The 20,230-nt window shown below is 37.4% G+C and overlaps 1 long non-coding RNA gene across 1 annotated transcript in view; it reads left to right on the forward strand.

The window, feature by feature from the left end:
• Positions 1-16,916, forward strand: part of LOC137220736 (uncharacterized) — a 152,147-nt gene extending 135,231 nt beyond the window's left edge. Inside the window, exon 3 of the long non-coding RNA XR_010941768.1 lies at positions 16,593-16,916. This is a non-coding gene — a long non-coding RNA (uncharacterized lncRNA). The remainder of the gene's footprint in view (positions 1-16,592) is intronic.
• The last annotated feature ends 3,314 nt before the right edge of the window (positions 16,917-20,230 follow it).

Raw genomic sequence — 20,230 nt, forward strand, 5'->3', positions numbered from 1 at the left:
GTTAATTAACTTGATTGTGGTAATCATTTCACAATGTCTATGCATATCAGATTATCTTATTGCACTTTAAATATGTACAATTGTATATGTCAATTATACCTCAGTAAAGCTGGGGAAAAAATAATGAACAGGTTTCCACTGTGGGCAGTCAGGGCCCAGTCCTGCTGGGGACCCTCTGAGAAACCATGTAGAACATGCCTGAGATGAGGGACTGAGGTATAAAGCCCACAGTTCTGCCCTCCTTGTTTCAGGGTTGCTCCTAGGGGGTTAACTGCAAGTCACAGCTGGCCAGCCCGGTATTCCTCCCTGTAGCCAGAGAAGGCCCTGGGGCAGAGACACAAGAGCTCGAGGCCAGGAAGCTGTCGCAGGTATTGCTTATCCACCACAGCTGCACATGACCTCAGGGTGGGCCAGAAGGACACAGACAGAGCAGCAACAGCATCAGCTGCGGGGCCATAAATGGTTACTGTTGAGTTTACTTAACCTGTTTAGTTCAAGTAAATCTAGTTACTACCCTTAATGATATGTAAATGCTGAGAAAGTATTGACTTTACTCTTTTCTAAGGAAACTGAAGGTGTTTTTCTCAGTATAATTTCTTTACCAAACCGAAGTATGTATCAGATTTGATTTTCCATGAATTACTGAGTTATAAAAAATTTTTAATCTCATGAAGAAATTAGATTGTTCCTGATATAGGCTACTTGCCAAGAGTAGGTTTGGAAACTGAGTCTTGTCAGCAATATACTCTTCATTTTCCTTGAGACTTTATCTTTCTCTTTTTTAAGAGAAAGATGGTAATTATAGAAACATTATAAAATACATAAGAGGAAAAGAAAGATCAAATAATTTATTGGTTCCACTAAATACCTGTACAGAAAAAATAACATAATATCATTCTGACGGTAGGTCCCAAGCATTTCCCCTTTAGTAATAAGATTATCTACTAAACCGTGCCTCAGCTATGTTATATTAGTGGTAAATTTATTATATTATTAAAGGCTACACTAATTACCTATCATTTTTAAAAGACTTCTCTTCTTATGCATTATCAGCAGCCTAGAGAAAACATTGCTGCTTATATTGCAGACATGTAGAATTTTTAAAACTATTCGTTACTGAGTTCTAATTATTCTATACTATGGTAAGAGATTATAGTTGACCTGATGGTAATATTTGGAACATGTTAAAGCTTCATCCTGGCCTAATACATGACTGTTTTTTTGAATATTCCACAGATTTCTCAAAAACATTTTGTAGCCTCAGCTTTTTGAAGGGTATGTTTGTGCTACCTTCTTCACATTAAAATCTTGAGGATTTCTTAGGTAACAGTATTGTACTACACTTTGCATTTACATGTATTAACCAAACACTATAATATTGTTCAATGAGTGTACCAGTTTTGTCAGTTACGATGCCCTTAGAGAGGTTTTAGGTAGAATCTGTTCTCCTACTCATTACAAACTTGAAAGAATAAATTTCTCTGAATGTCATCCAGAGCATGTTGAGACAGATTTTTCCAGGAGGACAGCAGAATAGGGGAACTGTATGTTCAGAATATATGCATAGAAATGCAATCCCTTCAATCCTAGTGCACACTGTGGGGGATGCAAGGAACACACTCTGTCAGAAGGATACCTCTGACAAAGTATACTGCTCAGAATTGAACCCCAAATTCACAAAGAGTTCCTCAGTATTTCTCATGAGGCCAGCTGTATTCTTCCTGAAGCTCCCATGTTCCCTTAAAGTTTGCAAAGAACACAGTATTGATAAAGAAAGTTGTGAATATAAAAGAAGACATGTAGTCCTAGCATCTTCTAGTCATTCTCAAAGGGGATGACACAAAAACTATTTGGTAAATAATCTGTAACCAAAGTATGCCATCTGTTTAAAAAATGTATTATTGGCAATTTTCAATAGATTTCGCATTACATTCTCTGAAGAACTAAGTACTTAAAATCCAGAAATGTTCTTGTAGCTATAAGAAAAAAATATTAAAGAATATATAAAAGAAATGAACTTGGGTCCTTGTGCAATACATCTTTTGTGATACAGAGACCACAAGTGGATTGTGAAAAAGACTCTTTAAGTAGTAATGAAATTCAGCTCCTACAGACAGTCAATGACTTTCTATTCTTTCTGGGAAGAAAGTCTTTGTAAAACTTGACCTTGCTGGAGCTCTGAGTATGAATCCAACACTGGAGTCTTTTCCCAGGGTTTTAGCCACCCAATTGTCTGTAAGACAGAAAGCCCTATATTTAATGCTGTTATCTTGCATACTTTAGCTTTCTGTCACGAAAGATCACCAATTGTATACCGCCTCTCCTATTGATGTTAATATTAGAAAATGTGCTTCTCTGAGAAAATATGTTTGTTCCATGTTCAGCTAGCAGACTCATAACTTTGGGACAGTACCTGTGGTTAAACTGAGATGTGGCTATAGTAATTTTGCCGGGCAGAGAAATTTTTCACTCAGGATAACAATGAGACATTAGATGACATTACTTCACAGTTTAAGAAACTGATTTCCTATCCTTAAAGAGTTAATTACTACAGTTTACCAAGAAATCCAAATTCCAAGAAAGTGGTTTATAGATTAGAACAGTATCATCATTTTCTAATGTAAACTCTGAAATACATTGCCCAAGGCCTAAAGAAGTTAGTATCTGTGGCTTTTGGTGGTGTGTGGAAACATATCCCCCAATTTCTTAAGTACATTTGTATACACACAAACACACACACACACACACACACACACACACACACACACACACACACACACACACACAATGCCAAAATGGAGAAAAGGGAATTTTCTTTTCTCCTCAAGAGCAGCAGCTAATTTTTTTTAATATCATGAGACGGAGAGAGAGAGGCAAAGAGAACTGGTTATAATATAATCTTTCCCCCTTTTCCGTAATATTTTACTATTACTCTGAGTTTAAGGAAGCTATGCAATTCCCTTTCTTCAATAGCTGATAATCCAAGCAAAGCCACATTTAGGGGACAATCTCCTGGACCTGTTATTAAGAACATCAAAAGTAGTAATTTGATTCAGACTTAAAATGTATAAAATATAGAGTTGCAGAGGCAAAAACAAAAGATTTATGCTGTCATTTGCTTCAATCCAATGAGATAAATTAAAAACATCTTGAATGTTTTCACTTGTTCTATCTAAGCTTTCAAGGGTGCTAGAATGCTATTGCTAAAACAGAAAAATTCAGATGAAAAGAATTTAAATTTGTTTCCTAACATTGTGATGAAAGAATAGTCAGGCGTATTTTCATTCATGAGGGAAAAAATGTGACTAAAAATAAGATGTATCAACTATTAAATGCTGCTCTAAGTTACATTTAGTAGTTTAGAATATATACATTCTTACTGGCTTTTAAAATTAACACTGGAGGACTTCCCTGTTGGCACAGTGGTTAAGAATCCGCCTGCCAATGCAGGAGACACGGGTTCGAGCCCTGGTCCGGGAAGATCCCACATGACGCAGAGCAACTAAGCCTGTATGCCACAACTTCTGAGCCTGTGCTCTAGAGACTATAAGCCACAACTACTGAAGCTCACACGCCTAGAGCCCGTGCTCCGCAACAAGAGAAGCCACTGCAATGACAAGCCCGCACACCGCAATAAAGAATAGCCCCGCTTGCGGCAACTAGAGAAAGCCCGTACGCAGGAACAAAGACCCAATGCAGCCAAAAAGAAATAAATAAATGAGTTTATAAAAATAAATAAATTAAATTAACACTGGAAATGTTAGAGTAATATTTTTTTAATTACCCATTTCATCCTTAAAAATAAACTTATGAATCTACATTCTATATCCTAGAGGCTAAAAGTCTAGTGATTTAAATAATTTGGCTAATCTAATGTGTTCTGTGTTCCAGAATATTCTGCTTCAGTTTTACTTGTAATATTATTTGATATACTCTATACTCTCAGAATACACCAAAAATTTATATGTATTATAAACAGGTATACTGGAAACAGAACGTGTACACACATAAAAGACATTTCATCCAGCCAAGAAATAGTCACTGAGCATTTACCATGTTCTAGGCACAGTGATAGATCTCTTCAAATAAATGTTTATTTAGAGAGTATCTTCATCTCATCAAGTAATTAGCTATTATACTTAAGTATTTAGTATGTATGTGTATAGGGAATATTCCCTACACACACACACACACACACACACACACACACACACACACACACAGAATGCCAAAATAAAACACTTTAAAATTACTTAATTACTTATATTTTATTATTTTTCTGGAGAAAACCTATGCTGTTATAATTTATTTCAGATAGATAAAGGCTTACTTAAGAAGGGCTTACTTTTCTATTACAAAAGTGCATTTTTTATTCAATGATTTTTTTAAGTGATAATATCAAATTCACATATTACACTGGTGTGGCTTTAAGACACAAACACAAAATGTAAAAGATCTGCTTATTAATATCGTTAAGTCTAAGCTCAGTTATTCAACAAATATTTATTTAATCCTTATTCTGTTCTGGGAATTGTTTGAAGCCCTGGAAATGCAGCAGTTAACTAAACAGAGATCCTGCCTTCATGGAACTTAGCACTATTATGCAATGCTGTGGAATCACTCTTGTAGTTTTCTGGATTATCTTTATCATATGCTCTTAGAACTTCGATTATGCATCTTGCAATCAGACCATATGTCATACTCCATGGACTGTTAATAAATATTCATCAAGGAGTCTAATAAGTCTTAGAAAGAGAAAGCCTTCCATTCTTTTTTTGTTGAACTATATACATGATGATCCAGATTGATGTCTGTGAGTCAGAGGTATTATTTAAGTTGTTAGTTGGTTTTTATAGAACTGAAATTACATTATGAGTCTTAAAAGTAAAAGAATCAGTTACCAAGGTAAGAAAATGAGTATTGAAAGCATTCCTACGTGCTTGATTTATTTTCCAAGTAGACTTGTAAAATCTTTACAAACTTGTCATCTTTATAAAGCCATTACTAATTGTTCCACTTGCAAACACAGAATTAAAAGCAAGGCTTGTGACTCCAACACTATTACAGTAGCAGGAAAAAATGCCCAGCCATAGGGCTAGAAACTGGGAATTGGCTTTGGTTTGAGCAATGATAATTATTCTACTGACATCTAGAAGTAATATATACCAGACTTTATCTTACTCTTACATAAAATGAATCACTATAATTAATAACATTTTTAACATACCAATATTACCATGCACTGTACATTTCATATACATCATCTTTTTTCTTTACAGTAAGCCTCTCTACAAGATGGGCGTTATTCTCCCATTTTGCTGATGAGGGAACTGAAACTAAGGGAGGTGAAGTGACCTGTTCAAAACCATAGAGCAAAGACAACATTCAGGATGCGCATTTTGAACCATTGGATCATTTGCCCCCAAAGTACCAAACTCACTGGTAACTATTTAGCCTACCAAGCACACTAAATCAGGCCTGGATGTCAAAGTAGAAAGTCTGTAGTACAGCATATAATTCAGTCAACTGGAGCAACACAAATGATTTGAAAAAAATTTTAATTGTATTAGTGTCTGAGATATTTTAGGTAGAAGCTACCTATTTCCTCAGCTTTCTACTTTAACTGTTCTTCACGTTAATCCATAAAAGGAATGAGCCTGAAAACACAGATAATCACAACTAAGCCCTTAGTCATTGTTATTTTATTATGAATGTACTTGGAGATAACCTTCTCTTGAATTCTTTGAGTTAGCTAAACAGTCCCAGAAAATCCTATAATGTGACCAATGGTCTAAATTAAATACATACATACATACATACATACACACTATAAGCCAGATTTGTGGTATATTAAACTACAACCAAGTACAGCTGAGTAATTGGATGTACAAACAGTTTCCAAATTCCACTCCTCCCCTTCCCTACAGTATCTTGCTCCCCTACTTCAGAAAAATAGTTTACTCAAGATGAAGTTACAGTTTAGCATGACAAATACATAAAAGGGAAAGAGGCTACTTTTCCCACTGCCAGTGTCTTTTGGAGGTGATCCTAATACAAATTGTGTTTTTGGGGTGGCTTATACTTGCAGTGCTTTTCTTAATTATGAATAAAAATGCTCAATGGGCAAACAGTGGAATATGTAGAAATAGTTCTCATTGAAGTCTCATGTTCTAGATGGTGAGAAACAGCTGGAACTTAGGATTGACAAATAGACATTTAAGGTAATGAAAAATTTGGCAGTATACTTGGCCATAGTATACATTCAAGACAGCAATTTTGAAATCCATCTGCCTTATTTTGTAAGCAGCCTTTGATGGAGCTGTTTCCAAGTGGGTGAGATTCATTTAAATAATTTCCTCCACCCAAAGAACCAGACCTTGACAGACATGGACTAAACGAATCTAACCTGTTTTCGAATATCAGGATCTACTAGAAAGCCAGCCAACCAAGAAGAAATAACTTTCTAGTGTAGGAGAAACAAAATCACATAGAGCAGAGCCAAGGGAAAATGTAGTTAAGGAAGATCAAATTGCTCTCAGTCAAAAGTAGGCTGAGGGCTTCCCTGGTGGCGCAGTGGTTGGGAGTCCGCGTCCTGATGCAGGGGATGCGGGTTCGTGCCCCGGTCCGCGAGGATCCCACGTGCCGCGGAGTGGCTGGGCCCGTGGGCCATGGCCACTGAGCCTGCGTGTCCGGAGCCTGTGCTCCGCAGCGGTAGAGGCTGCAGCAGTGAGAGGCCCGCGTACCGCAAAAAAAAAAAAAAAAAGTAGGCTGAAATTGTAGAAGTCCCAAAATCAACGTTTGATTAATGGTGTGGAAGAGAAGAGGACAATGAAACATGTATGTGGGAAGAGAAAAAAATGCCTTTTTTTTTTTTTTTGCGGTACACGGGCCTCTCCCGTTGCGGACACGCAGGCTCAGCGGCCATGGCTCACGGACCCAGCCGCTCCGCGGCATGTGGGATCTTCCCGGACCGGGTCACAAACCCGTGTCCCCTGCATCGGCAGGCGGACTCTCAACCACTGCGCCACCAAGGAAGCCCAAAGTTGCCTTTCTTTAAATTGTTTGGTGAGTCCTTCAGAGGTAAGGCCTGGCTGAATGCCAAAAGCAACAAGAAGAATCTCTGGCAAGTATTTTGCCAACCCATACCTGAAGGCTAGTACTTGTGTGATGGGACCGTGTTGGGATTAGCCTAGTGGCAGAGAGTGCTCCTTTATAAAACAAAAACAAATAAAAAAAAAGTATGTTTGAGGCAGAAGTAGTGCTAGAACTGGAAATTCTAGACTAAAATTAAGAAGAGAAATGATACTTTCATTTCCACTTTCCAATAAATACTAACATATAGACCTTGACAATATCATTAGATGGAATCTTTCAAAAAATTTGAGAGAAACTGAGCCTATGGAAAACATGAAGATATTTTCATATAAACTCTGAAATCATGGGAATATAGCAGGTGAAAAACAAAGATTCTCACTGGTGTATATTTATGATGCTAAATTGCCCTATCCAAGAAGAGGTAATGTCTTTCTTTTTGTTGTGGGGTCTCTCTCTCTCCTTCTCCCTCTCTCTCAGCTTCAGGACAGTTTTGAAGTTTCTCTTTAAACTTTATATCTAAGTGTCTTTTATTTTTGTTACTGTAAGTGGGTTTTTCTCTTTCAATATATCTTCTAACTGGTATCAATTTGTGTTTGTGAAGGCTATTTACTTTTGTGTGCTAATCTTATATCCTGAGAGATTATTTAATTTCCTTAATGTTTGTGTTAGTTTTATCTTTGGTTCTCTAGGTTTGGAAAGTTCACTATCATGTCTTCTACAAAATAATGATAATTTTACTTGTTTGCCACCCATTTTTTATGCTTTTAATTATTTTCATTTTTCAAATGACTATGGCTCATGACTCCAGCACAGCTATAAATAGTAGTGGTGGTAGAGGGCATGTTAGCCTTACTTCTGACTTGGAAGACACCTAGTGAGTTCTCATTATGTAAATGTATATATAATAGGTTTTTTAAATAAGTATTAAATTGTGTTGAAGGTCTTTTATCATTTATGGAGATAATTGTTTGATGTTTTTACTTGAATTTATAATATGGTGAATTACATTAATATGGTTCCTTATTTTCTGGAATAAATTTTACCTGGTCATAAAAAAAAAAAGAAAAAAAAAAACAAAGATTCTCTGCCTTCATTTAGGGGATAAAAAAGACATTGTCTAACAGAAGAGAGGGTATATATTCCACTATTCAGAATCCCAATTCTTTCTCCTATTTAGAACCCAAGATCTTTTTAACTCTAGTATTCATTTTCTCCTTGTCTTGCAATAAGATGAATTTGGATTTGCTATATGTAAATGACATGGATAGTTGCCTAAATAATGTTTCTTAAGGAGCATTAGAAAATCCTCTCAAAATTTCTTCCATGGGCCCAATACTCCATCATTATAGTCATCCCTTGGTTCATTGGATTGTCATTCCTAAGGGTACACAGTAGGGGTACTGTGTACCCCTTTCCCATATGATGTGTACACCAGATCACATTCCATAGTAGCAACTATCTGAGAGGAAATCCAATTGGTGCTAATCTCCTGATAAACATTGATTAGAAAGAAAAGGAAGACAGAAAATGGACTTTGGAGACTTGATCACTAGAGAGACTGGCTCCAAAATCAGGGATGAAAACACATATGCACAACATCTAATAGGCCTGAAAATATATTTCCAGCCAACAGAATTGACCTTAACCTCACTTTTAGCTTTACCACTAAAATTATATTTCAGATGTTATTGCAAACTGTTCGAATAGAGGACATGAAAACTGAGACCCAGAAATGTTAAGTGATGTGCCCAAGTTTACTAAGAGGTTTGTGGCAGAATCCGCTCCAGACAACTAGGTCAGCTTTCTTCCTGTTATTCTATGCCAGTGTTGTTTACTAATCTTCAGTCATTTCTATTTCCTTGTTACTTTTTGCCTCATCTTACTATCACTAGTACTATCATATTTTTCTGAAATTTATTCACTGTTCTTTACTTAATACATTTATATAAATAAGAAACTTTGCATCATTACCACAAATAGAAAACCAGAACCATTTGCCATAAATAGAAAGTAACAGTAAATATTAATACAATGTAATAAAAATAACAAAACATGGTAATATATTTTAGCTATTATCTTACCTGACGAAAACTCTGTCAGAGCCTGCTCTGCCTTGTTAAAATGGAGGATTTGAGAAACTTAGATTCAGATTAACACCAAACTACAACTTCCTCCTTGATATAATCACAAGGATTGAAAGATGTTTGCAGAGAAAAATAACGTTGTCCTCATGTGACTCAGTGCTAGTTAATGCCATATTCATGAATTTTATGTCATGTCTGGTGCCTCTTAATATCATCTTGGATGTTTTCAGTGGTAAATGTCCCATACTTCCAAAAAGACACTGCTTAACGGTACTCTAGATTGATAAACTGAGTTATATAATACTTAAATTTCATAGGATAATGCTGATTGAATTCCAGGTCCAAAAGACATATTAATTACCTGATTTGACTTATTTGGTGCTGACTTAAAAGTTTCTTAATTACCACCTTAGAGGGCTTCAGGAATTATACTAATCTGATTGTTTGGATAATCAGCATCTTAGGAATTGATTTGTGGCCCTCAAAGCACCTAGCGTGAGGTGCTGGGGGAGGGCCTGTTCCAGATGCCTCATCCTGATGGGGTCATGGCTACTGACCAGGCCATGGTCTGGTACAGAAATATGTTCACATCCCATGCTCTCAGGAACTGGACTTTGCTGGGCTCCGTTTTCTATAGCTGGAAACAGCACAGCTGCTAGATGACAAAACAGTAAAAGTAAATGTATGTCTCGATAACTGAAATACTTGACTACCCAAAAAAGTTTCCTATGGAAGTAATCACTAAATATAAAGGACATTTTTTTTCCAATGACTTGCAGGATACTGAACTACTTGGAATTATGGACTAAAAGCCCTAATACTAACTCTATAATGATTACTAATTTCTGGAAATGAGCTCTTTAGTTCAGCATGTAACAGAGCCAGCCCTAAAAGGCATCACCTCTCAACTCCTGGGCCAAATATTGGCCAACCTTTCCCCACCCGGAATCTGCCTTCTATTCTTGTGTATTAGTGAGTACTCATTCAGTTATAAATAAAATGAAACTTTGTATCTCCTCCAAATTATAATAATAATAATTAGCATAGTGAAGAAACATATAGAAGCTTGACTATACTATTAAGAGATTTACCTTGGAATCAGAGACCAAGTTTGAACAGTTACTTAGCTCTACCACTTAATAGTTATGAGAGCTAGGAGAAATCACTCAACATAGCATATTTCTGCATTAAGAAATTATGGATAATTATACTTTACTCATGGATTATTATGAGAATGAAATTGAGTTAACATTTCAGGTTAGTTGGATTTGACTAAATATTGGTTAAATTACTTGATGTGTTCATTCATTAAAACTTCACCGATTCTTTAAAGTTCTTATTCTGCCACAGCAATACTGTAAATAGCTTTTTTGTGCTTTAGCTCTAAAAATATACTTTACTTTATAAAAATTAAGCATATAAGTAGATTTAAATATTTAAATAGGGGAACTATTTTAATTAGGGGAACTAAAATGTTGAAACCCACTCTTCAAACATATTATGTTTATTGTTATCATTCATCTCTTACTAAATCTCATGACCACTTTTCCAAACAGAATTTTTTAAAGTAATTTTACTTGACTTTTGAAAGAATATGACTTGTGAACAATAGACTAATAAACAGACTCTACAAAAGTAGGTGGTTACACTGGGATAAACTCTACAAACAAATTGCTGAATTCATCTTTGTAAATAATATAACTCTCAGCAAACTCAATCTTTTCAATAATACATATTAAGGGATTAGAGACTATTCCTAGCACAGTTACAGATTTGGGAAAATAGAAAAGAGTACTTCAGGATGTCCTGAGAATGTTGAATATATATGGGAAGGGGAGGTAAATAATATGTATATGTGGAAATAAGTTGGACCAATCATAGAATAAAGAACATCTAGCCAAGTATAGTGTTACAACTGAGTAATGATTTTATTTTCATATCTTAATTATATTATAGTTGTCTTTCTGATGTTTGGTATTTGGGCTATAAAATATTTCTTAAAATGAATTGTAAAACTATATTTTCATACTACAGCACCTCAGAATAAAACCCTTATAAAAATCAAGAAATCTACCAATACCTTTTTCCCATGTAAACAGCTTTTTTTAGATAACCATGTTTAAGATTGGAGTCTAATTTTAATTTTCTCTTTGCATCAACTCTGCTGTTTAAACCACCTCTACTGTGTTTGTTTGAATTCCAAAGTTGAACAAATATTCCTGTTACGTTTAAATATCTAGAGGAAGGTGTGTTTCTCAAAGTGTGTTGTTGTGACTGTTTTTATTAAAATCAGCTGGGACGACTGGTAAAAGGCCAGTCTCCTGGGCTCCACCACGCCAATCCTACTGTGGTAGGCAGAATAATGACCCCCTAAAGATGCCCACATTCTAATCCCCAGAACCAATGACTATGTTATGCTACACGCAAGGGAGAATTAAAGATGTGGGTAGAATTAAGGTTGCTTGTCAACTGATCCTAAAGTAGGAAGAGGATCCTAGGTTATCCAGGTGGGTCCATTGTAATCACAAGTGTGCTTAAAAAGTAGAATAGGAGGCAGAAAAGGAAAATCAGTCTGAGAAAAACTATGGAAGAACGGTACAAAGCAATGCACTGTTGCTGGCTTTGAAGATGGAAGACATGGCCATGAGCCAAAGAATGTGGGCAGCCTCTAGAAGTTGGAAAGGGCAAGGAAACAGACGTTCCTCTAGAGCCTCCAGAAGGGAATACAGTGTTGCTGACACCTTGATGTTAACCCAGTAAGACCAGTGTTGGACTTCTAACCTACAACACTAAGAGATAAATTTGTGTTGTTTAAGCCACTAAATTTGTGGGAAATTATTATAATAGCAGTAGGAAAATAATATACCTACCAAATCAAAATCTCTGGATATGAAGTACAGGAATTTGCTTTTTTTTTTTTTTTTCCCTGTACGCAGCTCTCTCACTGTTGTGGCCTCTCCCATTGCGGAGCACAGGCTCCGGACGCACAGGCCCAGCGGCCATGGCCCACGGGCCCAGCCGCTCCGCGGCACGTGGGATCTTCCCGGACTGGGGCACGAACCCGTGTCCCCTGCATCGGCAGGCGGACTCTCAACCACTGCGCCACCAGGGAAGCCTAGGAATTTGCTTTTTTATCATTCTCCCAGGTGATTCCTTTGTACTCTAACATTTGAAAACCTAACTCTAGTTTTGAGTTATAACACTAGACTTGAGTCCTTTTTTAAATGTTAAAGATATTTTTAGGTCCTTGTGCCTGCGGTGAGCCACAGCCACCCCTGCTGCTGCAGGAGACCCTCCAACACTAGCAGCCATGTTGCTGACAGGGTCTTTGTATTCCGGCAGGGTGTCAGGCCTGTGTCTCTGAGGTGGGAGAGCCAAGTTCAGGACATTGATCCACCAGAGACCTCCCAGCTCCACGTAATATCAAACGGCAAAAGCTCTCCCAGAGATCACCATCTCAACGCTAAGAACCAGCTCCACTCAACAACCAGCAAGCTACAGTGCTGGACACCCTATGCCAAACAACTAGCAAGATGAGACCACAACCCCACCCATTAGAAGAGAGGCTGCCTAAAATCATAATAAGGTCACAGACACCCCAAAACACACCACCAGACACGGTCCTGCCCACCAGAAAGACAAGATCCAGCCTCATCCACCAGAACACAAGCGCCAATTCCCTCCACCAGGAAGCCTACACAGCCCACTGAAGCAACCATAGCCACTGGGGGCAAACACCAAAAACAACAGGAACTATGAACCTGTAGCCTGTGAAAAGGAGACCCCAAACACAGGAAGTTAAGCAAAATGAGAAGACAGAGGAACACACAGCAGATGAAGGAGCAAGGTAAAAACTCACCAGACCAAACAAATGAAGAGGAAATAGGCAGTCTACCTGAAAAAGAATTCAGAATAATGACAGTAAAGATGATTCAAAATTTTGGAAATAGAATAGAGAAAATAAAAGAAACCTTTAACAAGGACCTAGAAGAACTGAAGAGCAAACAAACAATGATGAAAAACACAATAAATGAAATTAAAAATTCTCTAGGAGGAATCAATAGCAGAATAACTGAGGCAGAAGAACGGAAAAGTGACCTGGAAGATAAAATAGTGGAAATAACTACCACAGAGCAGAATAAAGAAAAAAGAATGAAAAGAATTGAGGACAGTCTCAGAGACCTCTGGGTCAACATTAAATGCAACAGTATTTGAATTATAGGGGTCCCAGAAGAAGAAGAGAAAAAGAAAGGGACTGAGAAGATATTTGAAGAGATTATAATTGAAAACTTCCCTAATATGAGAAAGGAAATAGTCAATCAAGTTCAGGCAGCACAGACAGTCCCATACAGGATAAATCCAAGGAGAAGCATGCCAAGACACATATTAATCAAACTATCAAAAATTAAATACAGAGAAAAAATATTAAAGGCAGCAAGGGAAAAGCAAAAAATAATATGCAAGGGAATCCCCATAAGGTTAACAGTTGATCTTTCAGCAGAAACTCTGCAAGCCAGAAGGGAGTGGCAGGACATATTGAAAGTGACGAAAGGGAAAAACCTACAACCAAGATTAGTCTACCCAGCAAGGAACTCATTCAGATTCGATGGAGAAATTAAAACCTTTACAGACAAACAAAAGCTAAGAGAATTCAGCACCACCAGACCAGTTTACAACAAATGCTAAAGGAACTTCTCTAGGCAGGAAACACAACAGAAGGAAAAGACCTACAATAACAAACCCAAAACAATTAAGAAAATGGGAATAGGAACATATATATTGATAATTACCTTAAATGTAAATGGATTAAATGCCCCAAGGTAAAGACATAGACTTGCTGAATCGATACAAAAACAAGACCCGTATATATGCTGTCTACAAGAGACCCAATTCAGACCTAGGGGCACATACAGATGGAAAGTGAGGGGATGGAAAAAGATATTCCATGCAAATGGAAATCAAAGGAAAACTGGAGGAGCAATTCTCATATCAGACAAAATAGACTTTAAAATAAAGTCTATCACAAGAGACAAAGAAGGACACTACATAATGATCAAGGGATCAATCCAAGAAGAAGATGTAACAGTGGTAAATATTTATGCACCCAACATAGGAGCACCTCAACATAAGACAAATACTAACAGCCATAAAAGGCAAAATCGACAGTAACACAATCATAGTAGGGGACTTTAGCACCCCACTTTCACCAATGGACAGATCATCCAAAATGAAAATAAATAAGGAAACACAAGCTTTAAATGATACATTAAGCAAGATGGACTTAATTGATATTTATAGGACATTCCATCCAAAAGCAACTGAATACACTTTCTTCTCAAGTGCTCATGGAACATTCTCCAGGATAGATCATATCTTGGGTCACAAATCAAGCTTTGGTAAATTTAAGAAAATTGAAATCGTATCGAGTATCTTTTCTGACCACAATGCTATGAGACTAGATATCAATTACAGGAAAAAATCTGTACAAAATACAAACACATGGTGGCTAAACAATACACTGCTAAATAACCAAGAGATCATTGAAGAAATCAAAGAGGAAATCAAAAAATACCTAGAAACAAATGAAAATGAAAACACGACCACCCAAAACCTATGGGATGCAGCAAAATTAGTTCTAAGAGGGAAGTTTATAGAAATAGAATCCTACCTCAAGAAACAAGAAACACCTCAAATAAACAACCTAACCTTACACCTAAAGCAATTAGAGAAAAAAGAACAACAAAAAAAACCAAAGTTAGCAGTTAGTGCTCTGAATCACCTCTCCATGCACACCCTGAAACAATGGTCCCTTGCCTCTTTGGCAGCTCCAGACTTTTTCCCGGACTCCCTCCCGGCTAGCTGTGGCGCACTAGCCCCCTTCAGGCTGTGTTCACGCAGCCAACCCCAGTCCTCTCCCTGGAATCTGACCTCCGAAGCCCGAGCCTCTGCTCCCATCCCCCACCCGCCCCAGAGGATGCGCAGACAAGCCTCCCTGGCTGGTGAGTGTTGGTTGGCACAGATCCTCTGTGCGGGAATCTCTCTGTTTTGCCCTCCACACCCCTGTTGCTGCTCTCTTCTCCATGGCTCCGAAGCTTCCCCCCTCCTCCCACCCCCCATCTCCGCCAGTGAAGGGGCTTCCTAGTGTGTGGAAACTTTTCCTCCTTCACAGCTCCCTCCAGAGGTGCAGGTCCCGTCCCTATTCTTTTGTCTCTGTTTTTTCTTTTGCCCTACCCAGGTAGGTGGGGGGCTTCTTGCCTTTTGTGAAGACTGAGGTCTTCTGCCAGCGTTCAGTAAGTGTTCTGTGGGAGTTGTTCCACATGTAGATGTATTTCTGATGTATTTGTGGGGAGGAAGGAGATCTCCACGTCTTACTCCTCCACCATCTTGAAAGTCTCTACTGAACAATTTTTACTAGGATTATTAAACTTTTTTAAAAGGATTCAATATTATGTATTCTCTATTCAAGTGCAATAGAATTTAAAGGAGAGAACAATTAATGTTAGTTGGAATAAATGGGAAAGATTAAAGGGATTTTCAAGGACAAGTGGGATTGAACATAAAGTGCTAAGAGTGAGAGTATTTAGAAAAGCAAATATACACTATTAAGAACTGAAGTGTTGCATTTTGAGGGACTGTGAAACTAACTTGATTAACATGTGGCAGGAGTGCTGGTGAAGCTGTGAAAATACAGTGGCGATAGTAGGGAATTCTGGGAAATAAATTCAGATGGTTAATGATTATAGAAAGTTTTGCCTGCCAAAGACTTTTGCCCAAACTGTGGACAAATTGTTGCTGAATGGAATGCTGTTGGGTGTTTCTCAGCATGGTAACCTGATAAAAGTGGTCTTTAAGGGACATTGATCTGCCATCGATATGTATGATAAATGAGGGAAAGAGCCAAGGCAACCACTCTGCAGGAGGTTTTAGAGTAACTTATGCTTACAGTGCCTAAAGCTGGATTCAAAAAAATGGCAGATACTAGACTAGAGTTGGAGACATTAGTGTGTACTCAGGTTTAGCTTAATATAGATACAGGTGGATACATATAGAAATATTTATAGATATGTGTATATACATAGACTAGTATACATACATATATTGCCTTTCTTTGTCAGTTGAGAGGTTCTAAAAGCAACAATATCCCAGCAGCAATGGGCACACCAAGTGCCCAAATCTTGGTTTCTAATACCATTATCCAATAAAAGGAACTTGGACTCCTTGGAGAAATGGTTAATTCAATAGCTATGGCATTATGATAGAAAGAATAATGCGCCCCGCCCAAGATGTTCACATCCTAATTCCCAGAACCTTTGAATGTTATTTTAAATGGCAAAGAGGCATTAAGGTAGCAGACAGGGTTAAGGTTGCTGATCAGCTGACTTCAATATGCAGAGATTATCGTGTATTTTCCAGGTAGGCCCAATGTAATTTCAAGGGTCATAAAATGTGGAAGAGGGAGGCAGAAGAGAAGAGCCGAAGAGATGACAGCATGAGAAGGATCCAAGGTGACATTGCTGGCTTTCAAGATGAAGGAATGAGGCTGTGAGTCAAGAATGCCACCAAACTTTAGAAGATGGGAAAGGCAAAAGAAAGAAAGAAAGAAAGAAAAAAACAAATTCTCCTCTAGAGCCTCCAGAAGGAATGCAGCCCTACCTATACATCGATGTTAGTCCGATGAGACCCATCTTGGAATTCTAACCTCCAGAATTATAAGATAATAAATTTTGTGTTATTTTAAGCCAGTAAGTTTGTGGTAAGTTTTTGCAATAGTAGTTTGAAACTAGTACCACCAAAAATATGCAAGATGACCCTAGCACATCTTAGTGTCAGAAAGTAAGGAAGTGTTACAAACTATAATGGAAAAGAATCAAAAACCAAAAAATACATATATATATATATATATATATATATACATACATACATATATATATGTGTGTATTATGAATCACTTTGTTGTACACCTGAAACTAACACAATATTGTAAATCAATTATACTTCCATAAAAAACAATTTTTTTAAGAAAGTAAGTAGGCATTTAAAACACACACACACATCAAGGAAATATGTCAAAGGGGAATAGGAGCTAAGTAGAAGATCTCCCAATGGCTGAAGCTGGAACAATTTGAACAAGAAAATTAATAACATAGTATAGTATTATAACTCTAAGTATAAAATAAATATCCATGAGTCCATGTTGATATAAATTAAATAAATAAATGGGAAGACTATCCACACTCCATGCAGAATTCCAAATAATTCTTTAGATACTCTGTCTTCAAGGGGAGCATGACTACCTACTCTTTCAGTGTGGGCTGCACGTAGTGACTTTCTTCCAAAAAATATAGTATAGAAAGGGGGAAAAGAGAGTAACTTGATAGTGGAGAAATCTGACTAACCCAACCTCACCTAGATGATCAAGGTTAACACTAACAGTAGTTTAGTCATGTTGACAGCATCTACTTTTTTTTTTTAACATCTTTATTGGAGTATAATTGCTTTACAATGGTGTGTTAGTTTCTGCTGTATAACAAAGTGAATCAGCTATACATATACATATATCCCCATATCCCCTCCCTCTTGCGTCCCCCTCCCACCCTCCCTATCCCACCCCTCTAGGTGGCCACAGAGCACTGAGCTGATCTCCCTGTGCTATGCGGCTGCTTCCCACTAGCTATCTATTTTACATTTGGCAGTGTATATATGTCCATGCCACTCTCTCACTTCGTCCCAGCTTACCCTTCCCCCTCCTGTGTGACAGCATCTACTTGTGATGTGATGTGATGTGATGAGAATAGCACCTTACTTTGGTAGTCTTCCTTTCCAAAACTTACCTCAGTCTAATCATGAGAAAAACTTCAGACAAACCCCAGCTGAGGGGAAATCTACAAAATACCTGACCAGTATTCCTCAAAACTGCAGGGTCATCAACAACAAGGAAAGTCTGAGAAGCTGTCACAGCCTAAAGGAGCCTAAGGAGACATAAATGTAACGTGGTATCCTGGATGGGACTCTGAAACAGAAAAGACAGGTAAAAACTAAGGAAGTCTGAATAAAGTATGGACTTTAGTTAATAGTGCATCAATATTGTTTCATTAGTTGTGCCAAATGTACCATACTAATGTTAAATGCTAATAATCAGGGAAATTTGGTATAGAATATAATGGAACTCTTTGTACTAGCTTTCAATATTTCTGTAATTCTAAAGCTATTCTAAGATAAAAGGGTTATTTTTTAATGGCAGAGAGACTTTATAGGAAGAACTGTTTTATGCAAGATTTTAGAGGAAGTAAAATCTGGGTTGGTGATTAACTGAATAAAGGAGATGAAAAAATAATGAATGAGTCATAGATAAGGCTTGAATGGCCAGGAGAATGTAATGCCAGTGACAAAGAGGAAAAATGAGAGAGGAAGCTTGCTGGTGGTTAAGCAAACGATAAATTCGGGACATAATAAATTTGAGACAAAAGTGGATAACTCAAGTGTAAATATAATCAGTAGCTGGAGATAAAGAATTTGATGTTGGGTAAAAGTTCATGAATGGAAATGTGAATTTAGATTTAATCAGTCAACGAGCAGATATACATAGAGCAAATGCTTTTAAGGCCTTGTATGAAGAAAGGGAAGGGAGTGAATACTAACATGCAAATTATTGGAGAGTCAAGGCTTATGTCTACATAGAGGGAACAACAGAAAAAAGTGCCTGTGTCAAATAAGATAGGAAAAATAAGCAGCATTTAAGAGTTTAATATAGATTCCCCAGCATGCACACTTTGTTAGTGTAAATGAGATCTCTGAGGAAACAGATGGTGTTATAAACTGAATGTTTGTGTTCCCTCAAAATTCACATGCTTAAGTCCTAACCCCCAATGTTGATGTATTTGGAGGTGGCACCATTAAGAAAGTAATTAAAATTAAATGTGGTCATAAAGGAGGGGCCCTGATCCAATAGAATTAGGATCTTTATAAGAAGAGACACCAGAGAGCCCTTTCTCCACCCGCCTTCCCCCTCCCTGGGTACACACCAAGGAAAAGCCATGTGAAGGCATAGTGAGAAGACAGCCATCTGCAAAGAAGGAATAGGGCCCTCATCAGAAACTAAATCAACTGAAACCTTAATCTTGGACTTTTAGGCTCCAAAAGTGTTAAGAAAATAAAATTCTGTTGTTTAAGCCTGTGATACTTTGTTATGGCAGCCTGAACAGACTAATACAGATGCTCATAAGAGGGCAAATGAGGAAATGTGAATAAGAGAGTGGTAAGAAGAAAACCAAGATAATGTAATAGCAAGGAAGCCAAGGAAAAAGACTTTATTTATTCATAAATATTTATTGAGAATTTATCTTGTTCCAGACACTGTATAAGACATAATACATAATAAATAATGCACAACTCCTACCTACATACAAGTTATATTCTGTGATGAATCACAAACAAGGAATAATAGACAAATAAATAACCAGATAGAGATCATAAGTACTCTGAAGGGAGATGCAATAAAGAATAACTACATATGATGCAGGTATGTCTTGAATAGTCAAGGAAGAACTCTCTGGGGAGATGACATTTAAGCTGAGACCTAAAGAATGAAACCGAGCTAGATGTGCAAAATGCTGAGGTATGAGCTTTGTAGGCAAAGAAAGCAGGAAGTGCAAAGGCTGTGGTGTCAAAACGCACTTGGGGAATTTGAGGAACAGAAAAGAGGCCAATGGGATTGGCGTATTGTAATCAAGGGAGAATGTGATGGAGAGATAGATGAAAGCCACATCATACAATATTGTAGGCCAACCTAAGAAGTATGGCTCTATTTCTAAGATGCTGAGAAGCCATTGAATGGATCTAAGGAACAAGAGACATGGCCTGATTCATGTTTTTAAGTGATACCTCTGATTAGAATGTGAAAAAAATATTTTTGAATAAGAACAAGATGGGAATCAAAGAGACCAGTTGAGACCTATTTCAAATTGCACAGAAAAAAGATTATGGTGGCTTAATTTAGGATGATGGTATATAGGTTGAGGGAAGTGGCAAAGTCAGATATTTTTTGGTCATAG

This window comes from Pseudorca crassidens, chromosome 3, assembly GCF_039906515.1.
Source record: "Pseudorca crassidens isolate mPseCra1 chromosome 3, mPseCra1.hap1, whole genome shotgun sequence".
In the NCBI taxonomy this organism is placed as follows: Eukaryota; Metazoa; Chordata; class Mammalia; order Artiodactyla; family Delphinidae; genus Pseudorca; species Pseudorca crassidens.